We start from the raw sequence: 7,534 nt of genomic DNA, 5'->3' as shown, positions 1-7,534 counted from the left end.
TAATTCTATTTGAATTGTATTTTGGTTACTCAAAATTCAAATTCTCACTATATTTTTTTCACATATGGATCTCTTAATTTTACCTTATACTTAGCAATCTCTTATTATTTTCAGAATCTGGAATTTCTTCAGTTCAGGAATTCTCTATTTTATTATATATTTGATTTCTAAGTTTGTACAACTTCTTTCTTCTTCAAGCCCCATGGATACTAATTTTTCAAATTTTGGATCTCTAGTCTCTTTCATACATCTCTGCTATCTCACTTCTCATCATTTTAATTCTTATCTTTTTTTATTCATGACTTTAATGATACTTCTGTTTTTACTTTTGCTTGTGCAAATATTATACTACTATATTTGTTTTGTTTTGTTTTTTTACCTTTCCTAATTTTATTTAGCTTCGCTTTTATTTTTATCCTCTGGAGTCCACACTTTTTCAATTCAGTTGTCTTACATTTCCTCTATTATCTAATTAATGGTCTCTAATCGACAGCATAAAGAGGATGCTGTAGTCAATCTTTCCAAGAATATACTTTTCTGCAACTTGAATATTGTGTTCTGTTTTTCTGATGCATAACCTTTTCAGAGGTCTCCTTTTTATTTGTTTTCTATGTCCTAATTCTTGAATCCTAAGGCAGGATATTTTCCTTAGTTCTTTTCATAATTTTTTTTTATATCACTAAGTAGTCTTTAGGTATTAGACCAGGATGGATATTTTAAAAAGTGATCCTAGAATTAATCATTATATACCCTTGTTCCATTAAACAGATGCCCACTTTTAACTGATATTAGAGAAGATGCTGCAATTCTATATCATATGGGAATACTCATTCATTATTAATCATTATGACAGTGAACACTGCATCGCAACCTAAATCTACATGTACTCTATAGACTACGAAAATTTCATCAGGGATAGAATTTTAACTGTACTAATGGGCAAAATTAGTACATTTGGGGAGCATCCCTGGTCTATTTTATCATTTCTTTTTGACTACTGAGTATATAAAGGTGGCAACACCAAAGTCTTAGATACATATAATCAGTACAACCAATGAAAAAGAGTATTACCTATTAATACACAGATGACAACCACTCTCATAACATAAATTATTTACAATAATGGACTCATAGTACTCCATTTTAAAATTTATTCAGTCTAATTTCTCCTTGACTTTAGCTACTGGCTGAAGTTTATAAACTATGAACTTTTAATAAAATTAGAAAAAGATATTACCTTCCCTGTAACTCTGTAAATGCATTCCATTGTGATTATAGGCAGCATTTAAATGCACTTTATCCTCAGTAGTACCCTCATTAGTTATAGGGGACAAACTGAAGACCCAACAGCACATGGATTATCTCCTGATTTCCTTTTGTCTTGGATGTGTGTATCATTGTAAAGCAGATTAGCTATACACCAACTGGTGTTTTACAAAGCCCTAATATTATTCTGATTTTCAATATTTCATCTACTTCAAAATAACTGTACATTCACATAGTTGAATGGCCTCAGGGACATACATTTTTAAATAGTTAAGTAGACATTACAAAGCAAAATTTTCATTTGCCCTAATATGTGACTCTCTTTCTTTTATCAGGCTTAATGATCAGATGTCTATTATACCAACTGGGGACTCTAAGAAGTGCAGGACTGAATTTTTTTTTTTTTAACTTCTATTTCCTACCCATTTAAATCCAGACATCAAAGAACTATTTAGCTTCTATAGTTTAACTTCTACATTAATGTGTTCTGAGTTAGGAGTTTGATGACTACCTGTTAGAGCACTGATTCTCAAAGTGGAGTTTAAAACTTTTGAGGACTCGAAGGAATCTGAATTATTTTTGTTCTTTCAGAGCACACCCCCACCTCTGTCCCTGTAACTATCACTCTCACCTCAATGTCATCCATTTCAAACTTGTTATTCCTTATGGAAGGGTCACCTATGGTAAAGTTCAGAGGTTGACTGAATTTTATTTGCTTCTTTTTTTTTCTTGTGGGAATTTATGACATCTTAGATATTTAAAAATTCTTGTATGGATTAAGTAGGAAAGGAAAGGAACTAGCTACAAAGGATAAAGTGCCCTTTGAAAAACAGCAGAAGGAAACATTTTTTCCCTCTAAGAATAAAAATTTAGACCTTTACATCAAAACTAAAGTGTTTTAATTTAATTTAATTTAATACTTAGAGATGATTGGGGCATTTTTCAATACACAAATAGTCAGGAAAAACTCTGAAAGCCTTGGAAATTGGCAAAAAATATTTCTGGGTTTTCTTCCAATGATGTGCTGGGAATTGTTTAGTAGACAATGGGGTTTATTTGATGCTATAAAGATATGTACCTTTGGCATTCTTCAGTTAAGCTATTTTATAATTCAGTGGAAATAGAAGTTAACTTGTAGAAGACCGAGAGTAATACAATTTTTTCCTATTAATGGCAATTAAATGGTTCCCATTCATGGTGATTCTAGTGAGTTTTTTAACTGGTAGATGGCAAAACTTTCTGAGATTCAAATCCTTAGTTTACTGATTTTAAAATCTTACTAGCTTCTTCATTTAAGAGTTAAATAAAATATTTGACATATGATCATTATATATTTATATGAGAATAATGGTTTTATTTCAACAACATTATTACAAAGATTATATGTGTACAGAGTTAAAATTTTTTGAAAGTTCTTGTCATCCTTTAGGGTCTAAATAAAAAGATTTATTTACCAGATTTTATTACCATAAACAGGCTAAATCATAATTGTAAGCAGATAGTGTTTAAGAAACTGAGGCTCCAATGAAATAAATTTTATTATACTTTACTATAAGGGATTGCTTATGGTGGAACCATAATTTCATGTTCGCACATTACTTTGCCTTTGAGTTACTGTACTGGTTTGAAAGGATGTATGTACCCTAGAAAAGCCATGTTTTAATCCTAATCCCATTTTGTAAAGGCAGCCGTTTCAACTAATCCCTATTCAGTATTGTATATTTGAAACTGTAATTAGATCATCTCCCTGGAGATGTGATTTAATCAAGGGTAGTTGTTAAACTGGATTAGGTAGAGGCATTTCTCCACCCATTTGGGTGGGTTTTGATTAGAGGAAACATTTTAGAGAAGGAGATTCAGAGAGAGCAGAGCAGAATGACATAGTCACAAGAAGCAGAGTCCACCAGCCGGCAACCTTTGGAGATGAAGAAGGAAAATGCCTCCTGGGGAGCTTCATGAAATAGGAAGCCAGGAGAAGAAGTTAGCAGATGATGCTGTGTTTGCCACGTGCCCTTCCAGATGAGAGAGAAACTCTGACTGTGTTCACCATGTGCCCTTTCACTTGAGAAAGAAACCCTGAACTTCATCAGCCTTCTTGAACCAAGGTATCTTTCCGTGGATACCTTAGATTGGACATTTCTATAGACTTGCTTTAATTGGGACATTATCTCAGCCTTAGAAATGTAAACTAGCAACTTATTAAATTTATTAAATTCCCCTTTTTAAAAGCCATTCTGTTTCTGGTATATTGCATTCCGGCAGCTAGCAAACTAGAACAGGTATCCTTTCTTCAAGTTTACTTTTGTCCTAGATTGTGTCATCGTGGTCTTTTTGTTGGAGTTGGATTTCCTTGGATTTTGTTCAAGGAGGATGAGCGATGAGCGTCAGTGCCAGAAGGCAAAGGAAGGTTGTACAGGCTGAATCTTCAATGATCCAAATTCAGCTTGGCTTGTCAGATTCCAATTCGAGCTGCAAATTGTGTTCTTCAAGTAGTTTTTATTTAAGAAAAGGTAAACAAGACCTTAAATAATGATAATCATGAAGGGAGTAATCTTTTCTGGAATTTGGAAGGGGTTACAAGAAAAAAGGTGCAATCCTGGCAGGTAGTCAGAAGCTGCTCCTGAACAAAATAAATATGGGCTCTGGGCTGAATGAGAAAACTCTTCAGACTGAACTAAGAACAGAGGCATCACTGCAATACCTTCGGTGCCACCCCAGATGTAAACGAAAGCGAAAGAATCTCAAAAGGAAGACTGAAGTTTTTTTGAGCCAAGCAAATTTTGGCTTTATTTTTTGACATCTTTTGTTTCCACAAACTAATGAGGGCTGAAGGACGATCTTGGGGACTATCACGAACTCTTGGAGAAACCTCCTATAAAATGTCCACTGACGCGGGGTGGGAGGCGCTTCATGACTCAATTAAAATCTAAACAGCTGCAATTCAAGGCTTTCTCCAATTACAGATAGTTTTCCCTGAAGTTACTGCTTTTTAATTGACTGTCAAATCTCTAGAGGCAGCACAATTTAAAATTGATATGAAATTACTTTGTTGAGTATTTTGCTTTTTCTTTCTCTCTCATATTTGAGTTGTATGACTAAACCATCATAATTTTTTAAATACCTGTGGAATGAATCTGGCAACATTTGTCTGAGGTATGAGAGTAAGAGATCACAGAAAGGAACAATTTGAGAAATAAAAAAATATATAGGCACATATATGAAACTGTAATATTTTGTCTGCATGAGTCTATTTTAGGAAAATGTTGTCCATGAAAGACTAAAGTAACAGAACACCTTTGAACCTATACTATTTTCCTTAGAAAAATTATTACTTGCCCATTTTCTGGAATAATTCATATATTTACATTTAAATACACTAAGAACAGATTCATTTTCGTTTCAATAATTAAATTTATTAAGTTTAGTATAATGTGCAAGACCTTGTGAGTTAAATATTTGGGTGAGTTACCTCATGTTTTATGTAGAATGCCTTTCATATTAGCTTCATTTTTATATCTGGCAGAATGTACTTGTGGTTTTAAAACAGTAAAAAGTATTTATAATTTGCAATCAAGTTATTCATGTATTCATTCATTACATTTTTATTGAGCTCTACTCTGCCAGGCATTTTTCCTGTGCCCCAAGGGACACATATAGAGATCCCCAATTATATAGAAAGATAAAGAAAGGTCATTTTTCTAGCATAGAACTCAATGTCCAGAATATGTTTCTGAACATTTATTTAAATTACAGCATTTATAAAAACTACATTTTCTATATTTTAAATATTTATATATATATATTCTATATAGATGTATATTTTCTATATAAATATATACTCTGTCTTAAATGATTTAAGACCTTTATCTTTTGATATGCAAAAGGAAATTTCCATAGTAAAATTATATATGCACATTTTATACACACACAGAAAAAATCTAACCATATGTTTTAGTTTTAAAAGTTATGCTGGGTGGGTCGCAGTGACTCAGCAGGCAGTGTTCTCGCCTGCCATGCTGGAGACCTGGGTTCAATTCTCGGTTCCTGCCCACGCCAAAAAAAAAGAAAATTAAAAACCTGCTGCTCCTGCAGGGTTCCCAGCTTATTTGCGCTCACTTCAGCAGCACATTACCAAAACTGGAACGATACAGAGAAGATTAGCATGGTCCCTGCGCAAGGATGGCACGCAAATTCATGAAGCGTTCCATATCTTTACAAAAAAGTTATGCAGGAGTGAAAAACTGCCAAAAAAAAAGATGTCCCTAAATTTTGTGAACATTTCAATTTTTCCACCAAATCTATATTACACACAGGTTAAAAAATAATAATACCTTTGTGGTGGGGCGCTCCAACTGAAAGACCACACAATATCAAAATGCAATTCAATTAGGAATCTTGATTAGTGGCCGACATCTGCCCTCCGTCCCCACAACTGGGGTACCAGAGTGCAGCCCCCAGCCTGATTTTGTGCAGGTATAAGCTAGAATTTAAAACTGCTTATGTCACTCTGAAAAGTTTAGTGAACTACAAATTCAAGCCATGGAGATTTGTCCCCTATTATGAAATGGTCAGTAATATGAGGATTGTTATTGTATTTTATGATGTTATTTGACCTATACATGGGTACTTTCATTATGTGACAGTAATATTCAATTTGCAGAACTAGCCCCAGTCATTTTTAAGTGCTCCACATGTAGGGAAACAGGTATTTTGTGTTGGTTTTTATAGAGGGCCTTGTAGTGACCAGACTGGTACCTTCCATTTTTCTCTTTTAACAGTTGAGTTGCTGATCTCACAAATCATATTTCACCTGGAAATGAAAGGTGCACTGCTGCCAGCATTTTGTTAAAAATAATGACACACTTTACTACCTGTAAGTGCTGACCGAGTGCTTCTGCCTTTTCTTCCCAAGGTGACTGTAACACAGATTGATGAAAGATCCTGCAGGGTGAGAAAGGTTAAAGATGCAGACCCAGAGCTAGAAGCCAGCCCTGACACTGATGGAGTAGGGTGCAATGAGAGCACCCACATTATTGTCCTCTCCTCTGATAACCAATGTAATATGAAAACTGACTACAGAAGAAAGGAACAAATTAAATCCATTAATCAAGCATATCTCTGCTAAACAGTTGTTCTAAAGAGATGAACAAATGAAAAATTCACTGTTTGCTTTCCTGCTTGCAAGGATTGGGGAAGAAAATTAATTATAAGGTACTGGCCACACTATTAGTTAAGTTTTTCTTAAGGAAACTATTTATTGCTTTGTCAACGGACAAATGAACCTCATTAGAGAGATTAGTTTCAGTTGGTAATTTTGCATTAGGAAAATCTAATAATACAACTTCAGAAGATACCCTGAGCAAAATTATGAAAATTAAAAATCCATTCTTTACTTCTTAATTTATTAGCTGTTCCGAAATGACCACTATATTACCTATCATGAAACCAGAAATAAATCGGACGGAGCCCTACCTTTCACCAGAGTGCCTGAAGGAGAACTATTTCATTGTAGGCTTTGAAAGTGTTGTGATGATGAACTTATGCATTCAGGGGTTATAACTTGGCCATGGCATTTTACTCTTATGTTGAAGCATGTCAAGCAGAGCTCTATGCCCAAAGCAATTTTTTGATAAGCTCCTTTGAAATCCTTTTCTTTTCAAAATGTTTTAAGTGCCCTGGACAAATAGCAAGCTGTCATCTGGTATTCTGAATTTCCCCTCCAATCTACACAGTGCAAGGCAAGAGAAGGAAAATTCTACTCAGATATAATTCTGCCTGGCCGGAGGACTGAGGCTCCTGAGCCCGCAACAGCGAGAGTAGTTCAGTTTCAATGTTCATTTAATCCCTGCCCTTTCTGTCCAGGCCACTAACAAGGGGGCCAATTACTACACCATGTGAGGCTCAGTGCTAGGCTGCAGACACCTGTCTTCCAGAAGCTGGAGTGAAACCAGCAAGTCATTTCACAGAAACTATAAATCAGTTGTGAAATAATAACCACTCTTTTGGAGTCAACTGACCTGTGTTGGATTCAGATTGCTGACCCAGAAAGGAAAGGCTTCACATATCCCATTACCAATCCTTTGAGCCTTTCAAGACATCCCCGTCCAGTTCTGACTAGCTTTTTATTTTAGGAGTCTTGCTTCTGTTTATAGGAATGCAAACCAAATAGACCTATATTTACTATTTTTGTTTTGTTGGTTTGTTTAAACCCTATAATTTGACAGCAGCTTTAGGGACATAGAGGTTAACTGAATCAGGTTAAAATGCC

General features: G+C 34.7%; 1 non-coding gene across 1 annotated transcript; it reads left to right on the top strand.

Annotated features, from left to right (window-relative positions):
* The first annotated feature begins 5,375 nt into the window (after positions 1-5,375).
* Positions 5,376-5,480, top strand: LOC143648957 (U6 spliceosomal RNA). Its single transcript, XR_013158852.1, has one exon. It is a non-coding gene; the product is annotated as a U6 spliceosomal RNA (small nuclear RNA).
* The last annotated feature ends 2,054 nt before the right edge of the window (positions 5,481-7,534 follow it).

This window comes from Tamandua tetradactyla, chromosome 10 (genome assembly GCF_023851605.1).
Source record: "Tamandua tetradactyla isolate mTamTet1 chromosome 10, mTamTet1.pri, whole genome shotgun sequence".
In the NCBI taxonomy this organism is placed as follows: domain Eukaryota; kingdom Metazoa; phylum Chordata; class Mammalia; order Pilosa; family Myrmecophagidae; genus Tamandua; species Tamandua tetradactyla.
The sequence above is the reverse complement of the archived record's forward strand: the minus strand, read 5'-3'. Positions and strand labels throughout refer to the sequence as shown.